Source organism: Palaemon carinicauda, chromosome 24 (genome assembly GCF_036898095.1).
Source record: "Palaemon carinicauda isolate YSFRI2023 chromosome 24, ASM3689809v2, whole genome shotgun sequence".
Lineage (NCBI taxonomy): Eukaryota > Metazoa > Arthropoda > Malacostraca > Decapoda > Palaemonidae > Palaemon > Palaemon carinicauda.
In genome coordinates, this window is record NC_090748.1 from 12,949,023 (window position 1) to 12,964,173 (window position 15,151).

The window sequence follows — 15,151 nt, forward strand, 5'->3', positions numbered from 1 at the left end:
CCAACGGTTTTCTGACCGTCTAGGATCGCCTGATTAACAGCTTGCTTCAGCGCTCACCTTCCTGATGCACCTGTGCGCCTTCTGTTAGCGCGATGCGCGCTAACCATCACTAGTCTCTTTCGCGTTGGCAATCGCCTACGCGCCCGCGCGATTCTTCTTTGCGCGCTAGCGTTTTGTTAACGCACCACCGTTCGCCAACGCTCCGTCGCTTGCCGACGCGCCATCGCTTGCCGACGCGCCTTCGCTCGCCTACGGGCTATCGCTCGCCAGAACGCGCCATCGCTCGTCAATGCGCCATCGCCCACCTACGCGTCATCGGTCTCCCAACCGCCTGCGCTCACCCGCGCACCCACGTGCCTGTGCGTCCACACGCCCACGTGCCCGCGCGACCGCACGCTTACGTTCATGTGCGACCGCGCACATGCTCTCCAATGATCGCCCGCGCGCGAACCAACGGTATTCCATCGCGCGGACGAACGGTGTTCCGTCGCGCGGTCCGACGGTGTTCCGTCGCGCGGTCCGACGGCGCTCCGTCGCGCGGACCGACGGCGCTCCGTCGCGCGGACCGACGGCGCTCCGTCGCGCGGACCGACGGCGCTCCGTCGCGCGGACCGACGGCGCTCCGTCGCGCGGACCGACGGCGCTCCGTCGCGCGGACCGACGGCGCTCCGTCGCGCGGACCGACGGCGCTCCGTCGCGCGGACCGACGGCGCTCCGTCGCGCGGACCGACGGCGCTCCGTCGCGCGGACCGACGGCGCTCCGTCGCGCGGACCGACGGCGCTCCGTCGCGCGGACCGACGGCGCTCCGTCGCGCGGACCGACGGCGCTCCGTCGCGCGGACCGACGGCGCTCCGTCGCGCGGACCGACGGCGCTCCGTCGCGCGGACCGACGGCGCTCCGTCGCGCGGACCGACGGCGCTCCGTCGCGCGGACCGACGGCGTTCCGTCGTGCGAGCGTCGGCTTAATTCTTGCAGTATCCATTGCTCGCCTACGGGTTATTTCTCGCTGACCACCAGCTCTCGCCCTTCCTTCCACGCTCGCCCTGCTTCTGTGCTCCTTCGCGCACCTTCGTTTGCGTTCCTGTGTGCCCGCGCATGGGCGCTTCCACGTTCGGCCACGCGCAAACCATTGATTTACCATCGCGCGAGCGCCAGGGCGATTGCGACCGCGTTTCCCGTTGGGGTTTCGCAGCATGGCCAGCCTGGTGAGTCTTCTGGAGCGTATTTCCAGAACACGGTCTCACCCCGTAAACGCAGAGCATGGCACATGCAAGAGCAGGAAGAATCTTCAGGGAGGTCTGAGCAACATTCTTCTTTTCAGAACCTGGGTTATCCCTTCCCCGTCATTCCCTGGAAGGGTTTTGCCAAGGAGCTTACCGTTCGAGATTTCTCCATCGGCCAAGCGGTGGCTGGTTTACCCCTTCCCCTTCTCCATCTCGTGAAAGGGGCTTACCAGGTCCTTTCCCTCCTCAGTTGCGACCCGAGGTTTTGTTCAAGGAAGCTACAGGAGGGTCATGCCCCCCCCCCCCCCGCTAACTATGGGGACGCCGCTCGGGCTCAAGCACTCGTCGCCAAGTTTCGAACTTGCGGGCAAACTCGATGTTGGACCATCTGGACGCAATGACCGAGGGCTTCCTTTCGGGTGTCTCATCCGTGGATGTCGACAACCTCAGACACCCTTCCTTCCTTGGGAAGGGTTTGTGTGTGCCCAAGGACAGAGACATAGACAGAGGTTGTGCGGAGGAAGTCAACTTCCGTTTTTCACTCCTCCAAGGCGCTTTCTTCCAGACCCTGCAGGGCTCCAGCGCCTCTTTCTTTCAGCCTCGTCGGCCTAATTTATCGGACCGGCTACGACAACTGAGACAAGGTGTCCAATAGCAGTCCCCTCCTGTCAGGAACAGGTAGCTCGGGAGGCTCTCCCGGGGGGCATAGTCCTAGAGGGAGTGGCAGAGTTCACGAACTCTAGGATTGGCAACCCCCCCTTGCAGGTTTCACACTGGGAGGATTCCTAAGGTTACTCATCCGTATTACAGCTTCCCGATGCCCATTCCTGCACGATCTCCGTGATCAGCCAAGGATATCGCGCCTGCCGTCTCTGTCAGCGAATTCAGTGTCTCTGAACCTCTATGCCATAGGGTCGGCAAGAGTTTGCCCGTTTGGGCAGAATGATCCATGCCTTAGGAGAAGGTCCTCCATAGGATCGTCGACGGCTTCACCCCCCGGCTTCTTCAGTCAATTCTTTCTCGTAAGAAAGTATCTGAGACGGGAATTCCGTAGTCGACCTCTCAGCTCTGATCAAGTTTGTCGAACAAACTTCGTCCAGCGTGGAACAGCAGAATCGATCAGACTGGTAACGAGGCGACAGGACTCCTTAGGCCCTGGATCGGAAGGACGGGTACTTTCAGTTTCCATTCCATCCATCTTCCAGGAAGCTCGTGGAATTCAGCCTAGACTACAGGTGTTCCTGCTTAAGATGCAGTGTGGCGATCCCGCCGTGGCATCGCAGGTGTTTCCCCAAAGAACTCTCCCTGCTTTTTTCATGGCCGCTCGGGAGCAGGCTGCCGCCTCCTTCGCCTTTTGGAGGCCTGGTCAACTCCGGTAGGCTCGGGTTCGACCTTCTTCAACGCCGGGACAAGCTTCCGGATCCTTACTATGAGTGGAGGTTCATGGTAATTCGCTAGGAGCCTTCTCTTCTTCGGCCTCAACATCTGGAGTATCTAGCCATGATATTGAGTCAACGGCCTTACCATGTTGGAAACCCCGCTTCTCGTCCGTTCAGCGAGGTTAAGCAACGTCGGGTCTGGTTGGTACTTGGATGGGTGACCGCCTGGGGATGCCGGATTCTGTTGCCGCCTCCTCCGAGCCTTCCCTTCGGTTGACTGTGGCAAGGCTGAGGAGAGTCGCAGTACCTGTTTTCAGTCGGGCAGAGCTTTCAGCCCTACCTTGGAACGTTTCCTAGGTCTCTTTCCTCATTGACCCGTCTAAAGTTCCGAATGGTCGCCTCAGGATAAGTTCCCTGTGGGGCAGCCCAAGTTCCGGTGGTTTCAAAGCAACGATTAACCGGACATTCTGGCCCCTATGGGACCAGCGGGACGATTAGACTTGCAATGGGGATTGACCTATGGAATCTCTTGATGGGAGTGGGTATTCTCGTCCTTTCCCCACATTTTTGATGCTGTTCTCGGACTCGTCAAAGGAAAGGGGGGGGGCATGTTCCGGTCCAGGCCTATGGTCAGGACCTGAAGGATACCTCTCCATCATTCAGGCAGGCTTAGGGGCCATAGTCTGGCCCCTCTGCAGATCCTACAGCTCCTGCCGAGTCTCTCCGTGCGCGACGACTTCATGGTACTGGCGTGTTCTAACCAGCAAGGGACGCATTTTCATACCTTCGCATCTTGCAGTAGAGATACTGAGATGATTTGAGATCCTCTCAATACCACCATCGGCCCGCTCATTCCGGGCAGAGGAATGTTCTCTCCGACTATCCGAGCAGAGCCTCGTAGAGAGAGTGTACGTGGGGGTCTTTGGCCTTGAGTAACCAGCAAGTCCTGGCCTGGGGGACCTGATCGCGACAGCTTGGAACCTCAAGCTTCCGCTGTTCTTCCCCTCAGTCTCAGACCCGGAGACTCTTTGGCAAGATGCATTCCGGTGATGGTGGGACAACATCGACGCCTGCGTCTTCCCTCCTTTGTTGTCTGTTGAGAATGGGTCTCAACAAGACCAGGTTGTCTGTCAACCTTTCAATGGCCCTGAGAGCTCCACTGGGACTATACGCAGAACGGTTTCCGGACCCTCTGCTTCCCCTGACGGAACTCCTGGGAAAGCTTCTCCCACGGCACAGGCTACTCAAACAACCACACTGCAACATCTTTCACGAGCCGGGGCGTCGCTTCGGCTTCATGCCTGGAGACACTACGCCTCCTCCTCAAGAAGAGACAACCCGCTACAGTCGCGGGACGGAGGTCGCGTCATCTGCGATAGTCATCCGCAGGGGTCTTCCAGGCGAAGTGGAGATTCTTCGGTGGTTGGTGTCGTGGGAGATTTACCTCTTCCCTTGAGGCCTCCTCTCCAGCAATAACGAACTTATTGCCTTTCGGCGGGAGGAAACTCCTTTCCGCTCTCGGCAATGAAGCCTGTCGCTCAGCCTTTCCCTGACCTTCAGGCTGAAAGGAATAACTTTTTCCTTCCCGCTGGACCTTTCCTCGCTCATGCGAAGCTGCGAACGTCCCTGCCCTAGTCGGAGTGAGACCTCCAACATGGAGCATGGCTCGGACTTTTTAGTCCCTTAAGAGATCTTCTCAAGACCCTTTACGTCAGGCCTCTTATCGTATTCCGTCTTGGGGCTCCTGCTCACTCTGGCCGCGGCCAGTGTGTAAGCAATCTTTTTGGTCTCGTACGACTCCGCCCTTTCTAAGAAATGGGGGAAGGCAACATTCAGGTTCGCTCCCGAGTTGTTGGCTAGACTCAGAATCTTGGGATCCCGGCCCTTCGATCCAATTCCTTCAAGATTTCGAGTCACCATTCTGTATCTGATGTCCCAAAACCTTCTCCTTCTTGCCAGTAAAGGAATCGAGAGGTTAGCTTTGGGAACAGCTGCAGTTTGTCCTCACGTGCAGCCGGGTTGGGAGCACAAGAAGGACACGGGGGAGAGCCACCAGTATACCTCTTCAGCTCGGACTCAAGGACATTCATCTCGACCTGCATCCAGACCCTCCCCCGTCATGTCGCCCTACAGCACGATGTCGGATACATCGCAACGTCCCTCGCCTTCGAGTAATACTACTCTGTGACGCAGGTGCTACAAGCTGGAGTCTGGAAGCGTCTAATGACCTTCGCAGCCCGCTTCCTGCAGGGCGTGACCCACAGGAGTTTCGATACGTTTCTATCGCTCTGTGGTGGCTACACAACAGCTGGTCTAACCTCAGGCTCCTTTTTGGACAGGTAGCAGAAGGTTGAGGGCATTGTTATCAGGTTTTAGTCTGCATGAACGAAAGAAGTATGTCTGGCCCTTACTTCTTTCTTCATCATCCCCTCTACTGGGAAGCAGCATCCTGGTCTCTGCATAGCTGACCTCAAACCTCTGCAGGTAAACCATGCTTCCTTGTGTTCCGAGTATTGAGTCAATACTGTCGCGTCCCCCATACCCTGACGAGGTGGTATTGGGAACGTCCTAACCCAGAGTTCCTTCTAGAACTCCAGGTCAACTGCCTAGGACGGGTCACACTTCTTCCTTCACACACAAGCTTATGTAGGCCACACGGTTACTTGCGGAGCAAGGAACTTGTGAGGTGCAGGGACTCCTTTTCTCAAGTGCGACTCACTCGGATTCTGAGTCCCCGGGTAAAGCCAAAGCCAGTATGGCTGGGGACTTTCCACCCTTCCTAACGGGTAAGTCACCCAATGTAAATAGCGTGGTTTGTATTTCGGTTACGGAACAAATGACAATTTCGAAGATAATTTGTATTTTTCCTAACCATACAAACCTTAGCTATTTACACATATTTGCCCGCCAGCCCTGTCCCCCAAGACAAGTCCTACCTCTAAGTGAAAGTGAGGCTATTCATCGGTGTGTGAGGGGGGAGGGGTAGCTAGCTACCACTCCCCTTACCCCCCCCCCATGCTAACTAGCGCGGGGGTAATACACCCTCGTTAAATTCTAATGGCTCGCCATTTCAGCTACGCTAAAAGGTAAACCCAATGTAAATAGCTAAGGTTTGTATGGTTAGGAAAAATACAAATTATCTTCGAATTTGTCATATTACTAAAAATTTGTGATGTTAAGGAAAGACTCACCAACTCCCAACTGTTTGAGTTTGAAAACAAGGGCTTTATGATTAACACAGTCAAAGGCAACATTAAAATTAAGGCCAATCATACTAACTTCTGGACCACAATCAAGGGATTTCTGTACAGCATTGGAGATTGTAAGAAGAGAATCACATGCTTCAAGGCCTTTACGAAAACCAAATTGCAAACTAGGGAACAGATGATTACCTTTAGCAAACATATTTAGACGTTTTGGAAGGGTATGTGGAGAAGGAAGTTGAGAGTTAATGTGGGTAAGAGTACGGTTATGAGATGTACGAGAAGGGAAGGTGGTGTGAGGTTGAATGTCATGTTGAATGGAGAGTTACTTGAGGAGGTGGATCAGTTTAAGTACTTGGGGTCTGTTGTTGCAGCAAATGGTGGAGTGGAAGCAGATGTACGTCAGAGAGTGAATGAAGGATACAAAGTGTTGGGGGCAGTGAAGGGAGTGGTAAAATGTAGAAGATTGGGCATGAATGTATAGAGTTTTTCAATATTAAACTTACCCGATAATCATGTAGCTGTCAACTCCGTTGCCCGACAGAATTCTATGGAGGGATACGCCAGCTATCACAATACTAGAAGGGGTGGTACTTACCAGCGCCACCTGTGGCCAGGTACTATAGTACTTCTTGTTGACACCTCCTCAATTTTTCCTCTGTCGTGCTTCCGGCAAGACGTTCTGGGATACGCTTATGATCTTCGAGTATTTTCACGGCTTTTGGTGAAGTATTCTCTCAGATTTCGGCTGTCGCTTTACTGGAAAACTTCTATATTAGCTTAGATAGCTATTATTTAGTCCTGATTTAACGGTTAACGATCTTTTGCTTGATTTTGAAACCCCACTTGGCTAACTCTTTGGATTCAAGATGTCTGACATTTCACAAGCCCCCACCCATAGACGATGTAGGTCTTGTAATAGGCGTATTCCGAAGGCCTCGGTAGATCCTCACACCGCTTGTTCTGACTGTAGGGAAAGGCCCTGTCAGTTAGAAGATCGATGTGAGGAATGCGCCGGACTTTCGGAACTTGATTTTGTCCGTCTTCTTAAGTATTCAACCAAGTTAGAGAGAGAGAGAGTTAGGAGGAGTTCTTCTCACTCTTCACTTTTTTCCTCACCTCATGATCCCCTACCTTTTCCTACCCCTGTAGTGGCTACCCCCGAACCTACTATTTGCCCTCAGCCTGATATGTCTGTTGTTTTGCGTGCCATTCAGGCCTTAGGCGATAAAGTAGAGTCAGTGGTTAGTGATCATAAGTCTCTTATGGCCGAAGTCAAGGAACTTAAGGTCAAGAGTGCAGTGGGTGGAATTAGTGCCAGTGCTGTGACGAGTGCTAGTGTCAGTGCAGTGCCAAGTGCTAGTGTCAGTGTCAGTGTGGTGCGTGAGGATACTTCTGTGCGTGCCAGTCGTCCTCCCAGTCCGGGACCTCTTGCAAGCTCCCAAGCCCAGGGGAGAAGCAATGTCGAAGGGCAAAAGGGTTCGGCAGGCCTTGATCGGCGCACAGAAGTATCCTCGGTGGTTGCGGGCGTGTCTTCCAGAGACCGTCACTCCCACCTGCAGACGATTGAGCCCGTCTTTTACTCGTCTGCTGAGCAGTTGTCAGGGAAGAAACGCTGGACTCAGGTCTCAAGACCACTCAAACGCAGAGTCCAGACCTCAAGAACTCAACCGGGCTGCAGTCATTGGATCAGCTCTGACTCGCCGCAGTCATCAGTTGAATGCACTCCGCCTAAGAGGAGTAAGGTTCTGCCACAACAGATCTCTGCTGTTAAGGCTTTACCTCAGCAGACCTTAGTGTCTGCCGACCCCAAGTTGACTCTACTGCAGTCCATGCAGTCACAACTTGCGGTCTTGATGCGTGAGTGTCAGGCTGAGCAGGTTACACCTCCTCCTGCGATCGCTCCGCCTGACCGCAGTACTGCCTGCCAGGCGTACGATGTTGAGGCTCCTCAGGATACCTTACCACGTTCTGAGTTTACTGTTTCCAGTGGTGTGCAGCTCCCTCCGCCTTCCTTAAGGCAACCTCAGCAATGGGAACAGGAAGCTTATACCTTACTTCCTCCGCTTCCACTTGCAGTTCCACCAGTGAGGCAACACTCTCTTGAGGTACAACAACCTCTCCCATCCATGAGTCAGTCTCCTCAGCTCTCGCTGCAGCGAGCTCAACCCTCCTCAAGGCAAGCACAACACCTTAGCCTTGCGCCTCAGGAACCTCAACTCGCGAGACAATTACTGTGTTCTGCGCAGCCACTACCTCATCGCTCTCAGCTCACACCTCAGGAACCTCAACTCGTTCCTCAGGAACTTGCTACTGCGCATCCGCCAACCACTCAGCAAGCGCAACCCTTGAGTTCAGACACTCATGCTAGGAGTCAGCCTCCTCCACCCATGCGCCTACCTTCTGCTACTTCTTTTGTTCAGCCTTTGCAGTCTGAGCCTCAGGTGTTCCCTCAACAGAGTCTTGAAGAGGAAACCTCTAATATTGTTGTTCCAGCTCGTGCTGACTCTGCTGTTCAGCATACCTTACCGATCTCTTCGCTACACTCTGGTGATGAGGCGTCTGATGATGAGGCGGCACACCTGGATCCCTCATCAGACGTGGATGAATCCAAGTCTTCTCCACCTTCTATTGACTTTCGTAAGGTCTTGGCTCTGTTTAGGGAGGTATACCCAGACCACTTTGTCTCTGCTATCCCCCGCTCTCCGCCATCTGAGTTTTCGCTGGGCATGCAGCCAGCTAAGTCTACTTATACTAAGCTAGTCCTAGCAAGGTCCTCTAAGAGAGCGTTAAGGATCTTAGGGGAGTGGTTGCAGACTAAGCAACACCTTGGAAAGACTTCGTTCATGTTTCCTCCGACTAAGCTCACCTCTAAAGCGGGCGTTTGGTATGCCACAGGAGAGGAACCAGGCTTGGGAGTACCTGCCTCTGCCCAGGCTGACTTCTCAAGTCTGGTAGACTCGCCTCGTAGAACAGCAATGAGGCGCTCTAAGGTTTGCTGGACCTTCTCAGACCTTGATCACTTCCTGAAGGGTGTTTTTAGAGCATTTGAGATGTTCAACTTCCTAGACTGGTGCCTGGGGGCACTCAGCAAGAAGACCTCCCCTGCGGACAAGGATTCTGCCATGCTATTAATGTCCTGCATGGATAAGGCCATTAGAGATGGATCTGGCGAGCTTGCTTCGATGTTTGTGTCAGGGGTTCTTAAGGAAAGGGAACAGCTATGTACCTTCCTTTCCTCCAGCATCACACCTTGTCAAAGGTCTCAACTCCTTTTCGCTCCGCTCTCGAAGTTCCTCTTCCCCGAAGACCTTGTTAAGGATTTGTCTGCTGCCCTGATACAAAAGGACACACATGATCTTGTGGCCTCATCGGCTCGTAAGACTAAGGTTGCTACCTCAGTCCCCAGGACTTATCGCACCCCAGTGGCTGATACTCCTGCTACGAGGTTCATACCGCCCTTTCGTGGTAGAGCCCCCAGCCGAGGAAGCTCCCGTCCAGACTTCCAGGAGCAAGTCTAGGAAAAGTTCCAAGACTTCTAAAGGAAAAAACTGACTCTCCGCATCTCCAGACAGCAGTAGGAGCCAGACTCAAGTTCTTCTGGCAAGCCTGGGAAAAGAGAGGTGCAGACGCCCAGTCTGTCAGTTGGCTGAGGGAGGGTTACAGGATACCATTCTGCCGCAAACCCCCTCTGACCACATCTCCCATCAACCTCTCTCCCAACTACAAAGAAGAGGACAAGAGGCTAGCGTTGCACCAGGAGGTGTCGCTCCTTGTACAGAAGAAGGCAGTGGTTATAGTCCGGGACCATCAATCCCCGGGCTTCTACAACCGTCTTTTTCTGGTGGCCAAAAAGACAGGAGGTTGGAGACCGGTGCTGGACGTCAGCGCGCTCAATGCGTATGTCACCAAGCAGACGTTCACGATGGAGACGACGAAGTCGGTCCTAGCAGCGGTCAGGCAGGAGGACTGGATGGTCTCGTTGGACCTGAAAGATGCCTACTTTCACGTTCCTATTCATCCAGACTCCCAACCTTTCCTGAGATTCGTTTTTGGAAAGGTTGTTTACCAATTCCAAGCCCTGTGTTTTGGCCTAAGCACAGCTCCTATGGTGTTTACGCATCTGATGAGGAATATAGCAAAATTCCTCCACTTATCGGACATCAGAGCCTCCCTTTACTTAGACGACTGGCTGTTGAGAGCCTCCACGAGTCGTCGCTGTCTGGAGAGTCTCAACTGGACTTTGGACTTAATCAGAGAACTGGGTCTGTTAGTCAACATAGAAAAGTCTCAGCTCATTCCCTCCCAATCCATTGTGTACCTGGGAATGGAGATTCGGAGTCAGGATTTTCGGGCTTTTCCATCGGCCTCAAGGATAAGCCAAGCCCTAGATTGCATCATGAGCATGCTGAAGAGGAGCAGTTGCTCGGTGAGACAGTGGATGAGTCTCACAGGGACCCTTTCATCGCTGGCCCTGTTCGTCGAGCTAGGGAGACTCCACCTCCGCCCTCTTCAATTCCATCTTGCAGCTCATTGGGACAAGGGTTTGACTCTCGAAGCAGTCTCTATCCCAGTCACCAAAGAGATGAAGACCACTCTCTTGTGGTGGAAGACCAATCTCCTTCTCAGGGAGGGCCTATCGTTGGCTATTCAGACCCCCAATCTTCATCTCTTCTCAGATGCTTCGGACTCGGGCTGGGGTGCGACCTTGAACGGACGGGAATGCTCGGGAACGTGGAACGAGGAACAGGGAACGCTCCACATCAACTGCAAGGAGCTACTAGCAGTTCATTTGGCCCTGCTGAACTTCAAGTCCCTCCTGCTAGGCAAGGTGGTGGAGGTGAACTCAGACAACACCACAGCCTTGGCTTACATCTCCAAGCAAGGAGGGACCCATTCGAGGAGCCTATACGAGATCGCAAGGGACCTCCTCATTTGGTCAAGAAGTCAAAACCTCACTTTAGTCACGAGGTTCATTCAGGGCAACATGAACGTCTCAGCAGATCGCCTAAGCAGAAGGAATCAGGTCATTCCCACGGAATGGACCCTCCACAAGAGTGTGTGCAACAGACTTTGGACCTTGTGGGGTCAACCTACCATAGATCTGTTTGCCACCTCCATGACCAAGAGACTTCCGCTGTACTGTTCCCCAGTTCCAGACCCTGCAGCAGTTCATGTGGATGCTTTTCTGCTGAACTGGTCCCATCTCGACCTTTACGCATTTCCACCGTTCAAGATAATAAACAAAGTCCTTCAGAAGTTCATCTCGCACGAAGGGACACGGCTGACGCTGGTTGCTCCCCTTTGGCCTGCAAGAGAATGGTTCACAGAGGTACTTCAATGGCTAGTCGACGTCCCCAGGACTCTACCTCTAAGAGTGGACCTTCTACGTCAACCTCACGTAGACAGGTTGCACCCAAACCTCCACGCTCTTCGGCTGACTGCCTTCAGACTGTCGAAAGATTCGCTAGAGCTAGAGGCTTTTCGAAGGAGGCAGCCAGCGCGATTGCCAGAGCAAGAAGGGTTTCCACTCGTAGAGTCTACCAATCTAAGTGGGAAGTCTTCCGGAGCTGGTGTAGAGCCAATGCAGTATCCTCTACCAATACCTCTGTGACCCAAATAGCTGACTTCCTATTACATCTTAGGAATGAGAGATCCCTTTCAGCCCCTACGATTAAAGGGTACAGGAGTATGTTGGCTTCAGTTCTCCGCCACAGAGGTTTGGACCTTTCTTCCAACAAGGACCTTCAAGACATCCTTAAGTCTTTTGAGACTTCTAAAGAGCGTCGTCTTTCCACTCCAGGCTGGAACCTAGACGTAGTCTTAAGGTTCCTTATGTCACCTAGGTTCGAACCTCTCCAGTCAGCTTCCTTCAAGGACCTTACCCTCAAGACTCTTTTTCTTGCTGCCTTGCAACAGCTAAGAGAGTCAGTGAGGTTCATGCCTTCAGCAAGAACATTGGTTTCACGACCGAATCTGCAACATGTTCTTTTCAGCTCGGATTCTTAGCTAAGAACGAACTTCCTTCACGTCCTTGGCCTAGATCGTTTGAAATACCTAGCCTCTCCAACATGGTAGGTAACGAACTAGAGAGAGTTCTTTGCCCTGTCAGAGCTCTCAAGTATTATCTTAATAGGTCTAAACCTATTCGAGGACAGTCAGAAGCCTTATGGTGTGCCATCAAGAAACCTTCGAGGCCCATGTCCAAGAACGGGGTTTCGTATTATATAAGGCTTCTGATCAGAGAAGCCCATTCTCACTTAAAGGAGGAAGACCTTGCATTGCTGAAGGTAAGGACCCACGAAGTAAGAGCCGTAGCTACTTCGATGGCCTTTAATAAAAACCGTTCTCTGCAGAGCATAATGGATGCAACCTATTGGAGGAGCAAGTCAGTGTTTGCATCATTTTATCTTAAAGATGTCCAGTCTCTTTACGAGAACTGCTACACCCTGGGACCATTCGTAGCAGCGAGTGCAGTAGTAGGTGAGGGCTCAGCCACTACATTCCCTTAATCCCATAACCTTTTTTAACCTTTCTCTTGAATGCTTTTATTGTTGTTTTTATGGTTGTTACGGTAGGCTAAGAAGCCTTCCGCATCCTTTTGATTTGGCGGGTGGTCAATTCATTCTTGAGAAGCACCTGGGTTAGAGGTTGTGTAGAGGTCCTTTAGTAGGGGTTGCAGCCCTATATACTTTAGCACCTTTGAGTTGATTCAGCCTCCAAGAGGAACGCTGCGCTCAGTAAGGAAGACGAACTTAAAAAAGAGGCAGAGTAACGGTTCAATTCGACTTCCTTACCAGGTACTTATTATTTCATTGTTATTTGAGATAACTGTTATATGAAATATGGGATACTTAGCTATCCTTTAATCTTGTACACTGGTTTTCACCCACCCCCCTGGGTGTGAATCAGCTACATGATTATCGGGTAAGTTTAATATTGAAAAATGTTATTTTTATTAGTAAAATAAATTTTTGAATATACTTACCCGATAATCATGATTTAATTGACCCTCCCTTCCTCCCCATAGAGAACCAGTGGACCGAGGAAAAATTGAGGAGGTGTCAACAAGAAGTACTATAGTACCTGGCCACAGGTGGCGCTGGTAAGTACACCCCCTTCTAGTATTGTGATAGCTGGCGTATCCCTCCATAGAATTCTGTCGGGCAACGGAGTTGACAGCTACATGATTATCGGGTAAGTATATTCAAAAATTTATTTTACTAATAAAAATAACATTTTCTGTATGAGGAAATGATTGTACCAACTGTGATGTATGGATCGGAGTTGTGGGGAATGAAAGTGACGGAGAGACAGAAATTGTATGTGTTTGAGATGAAGTGTATCTCGAGTATATAGGGTTAGGAACGAAGTAGTGAGGGTGAGAACGGGTGTGAGGAATGAGTTAGCAGCTAGAGTCAATTCGAATGTGTTGAGGTGGTTTGTCCATATTGAGAGAATGGAAAATGGCTGTCTGCTAAAGAAGGGGATGAATGCAAGAATTGATGGGAGAAGCACAAGAGGAAGGATAGGGTTTGGGTGGATGGATGGAGTGAAGAGAGCTCTGGGTAATAGGAGGATAGATGTGAGAAAGGCAAGAAAGCGTGCTAGAAATAGGAATGAATGGCAATAGATTGTGATGCAGTTCCAGTAGGCCCTGCTGCTTTCTCCAGTCGCCTTGGATGACCGAGGTGGTAGCGGCAGTAGTGGTAACATTGCCAGTTCTCCAGCAATTGCTAAAGGAACCTCTTCTAGCTAACTTGATCAAAATAACATAACTGGGAGCTATGAAATATGCAGATTTTATGAAAAACAAAGGAAAAATACCATTTGGGTCTACACCTCCATAAGCATCAAGGTCCATCAAGAGAGCTTTTTAATTTCATGAGATTGAAAAGCTAAACTGGTTAGTTTAGCTTCATGAAAACATGAATGAGGAAGATAAATTTTTCTTATTACAGTACTGTTTATTGTCAAACACATCAACCAAAAGGGTTGCCTTCTCCTTTGAACAGTGAGTGACAGAGCTATCTGGTTTAATTAAAGGAGAAACTGTTGCATCTACACCAAACGGTCCAGATTTAAGGGTAGTCTACCACTTATGTTCTTTGGTTGTACCAGGAGGTTTTTTTTGTCGTAAAATTGTATTCCTTTCTAGTTGAAGCATAAAATCTTCTGAGCAAAAAGCTCTCAAGTTGAGTATAGTTATTTCAAATCAATTCTGATCTGTTACCCTTCCAAAGCTGGTAGGGCTCCTGCTTCTCCAAATTAGCACGTCTACAATCATCACTAAACCAGAGTTTGTCTTTCACTTGGTACCTCAACACACGAGAAGGGATATGCCTATCAGTTAAACAAAAAGCTCAACACTATTTAACAATTGTGACCAATTCAAGCCCAAAGATCACTCAAAATGCCATTCCAGTCTGCTGGAGATTTTATATAAATCTTACGTGAGTATGACAATCCAGAGCATAGTGTTCACTACTAATGAAATCAAGGCATGATCAGAAGTCCCAACTGGAGAACCATCTTACTTGTAATAATGCTAGGGAAGGCAGTGTATATGAAATCCAAAGAGTTACCAGCCATGTGAGTAGCTTCACTTATGATTTGCTCACAACCTGATTCAGAGCCAAAATCCAAAGCTCTTAAGCCATGGCAATCAGTAGGAGAAACAGAATTTAACTTCTCCCTATGGTGAGCATTGAAATCACAAACAAAAAGAAAAGAGGTCTTTCTATCATCATCTCGTATTTTAGCCTTACTGTACTGGTAAGAAGACAATCGAAGATAGAATCATCCATATCTGGATTCCGGTAGATTGAACACATACTTTTATTACTTGAATCTCATGACGTCCACATTCATGGTAGGACTTATGAGAAGTAGGGTATTCAGTCCTAATATACACCGCCATTCCCCTGGCCCTACGAATGGCATCCCGTTTCAAAATTATTGGCTTCTTGAAACTAGTTATAAGGAGCACAGTTGAGTGCCTCAAATTAGAAACCAAAGTTTCTGAGCACAAAGCATATCATACTGTTTGGATACAACTGTAAGGTCTTGAATATTTCCATGCAGACCATGAATATTGTAATACAGTAGATGATTCTGACAAAGTCGAGGACTTGGTCATGGACTTACAATGTCTCCAAACAGGATAAGAGTTAATCGCAATAAAAAAAAAGATTCATCATACTTAAAAACCAAATTAACAATACTGTAATGATAGCAAAAACAATATGTACAGTAATATAAATAAAGTGATTGATGAAACCCATAGACAATCAATAAAAAAGTCAGAAAAACTGGTCAACATGGCAGAGCCGATAAACCGTGTAA

General features: G+C 50.4%; 1 protein-coding gene and 1 pseudogene across 1 annotated transcript in view; both read left to right on the top strand.

Annotated features, from left to right (window-relative positions):
* LOC137618087 (histone lysine demethylase PHF8-like) overlaps positions 1-15,151 on the top strand; it is a 210,306-nt gene that overhangs the window by 149,427 nt on the left and 45,728 nt on the right.
* On the top strand, positions 2,735-2,853 carry LOC137618555 (5S ribosomal RNA; annotated as a pseudogene).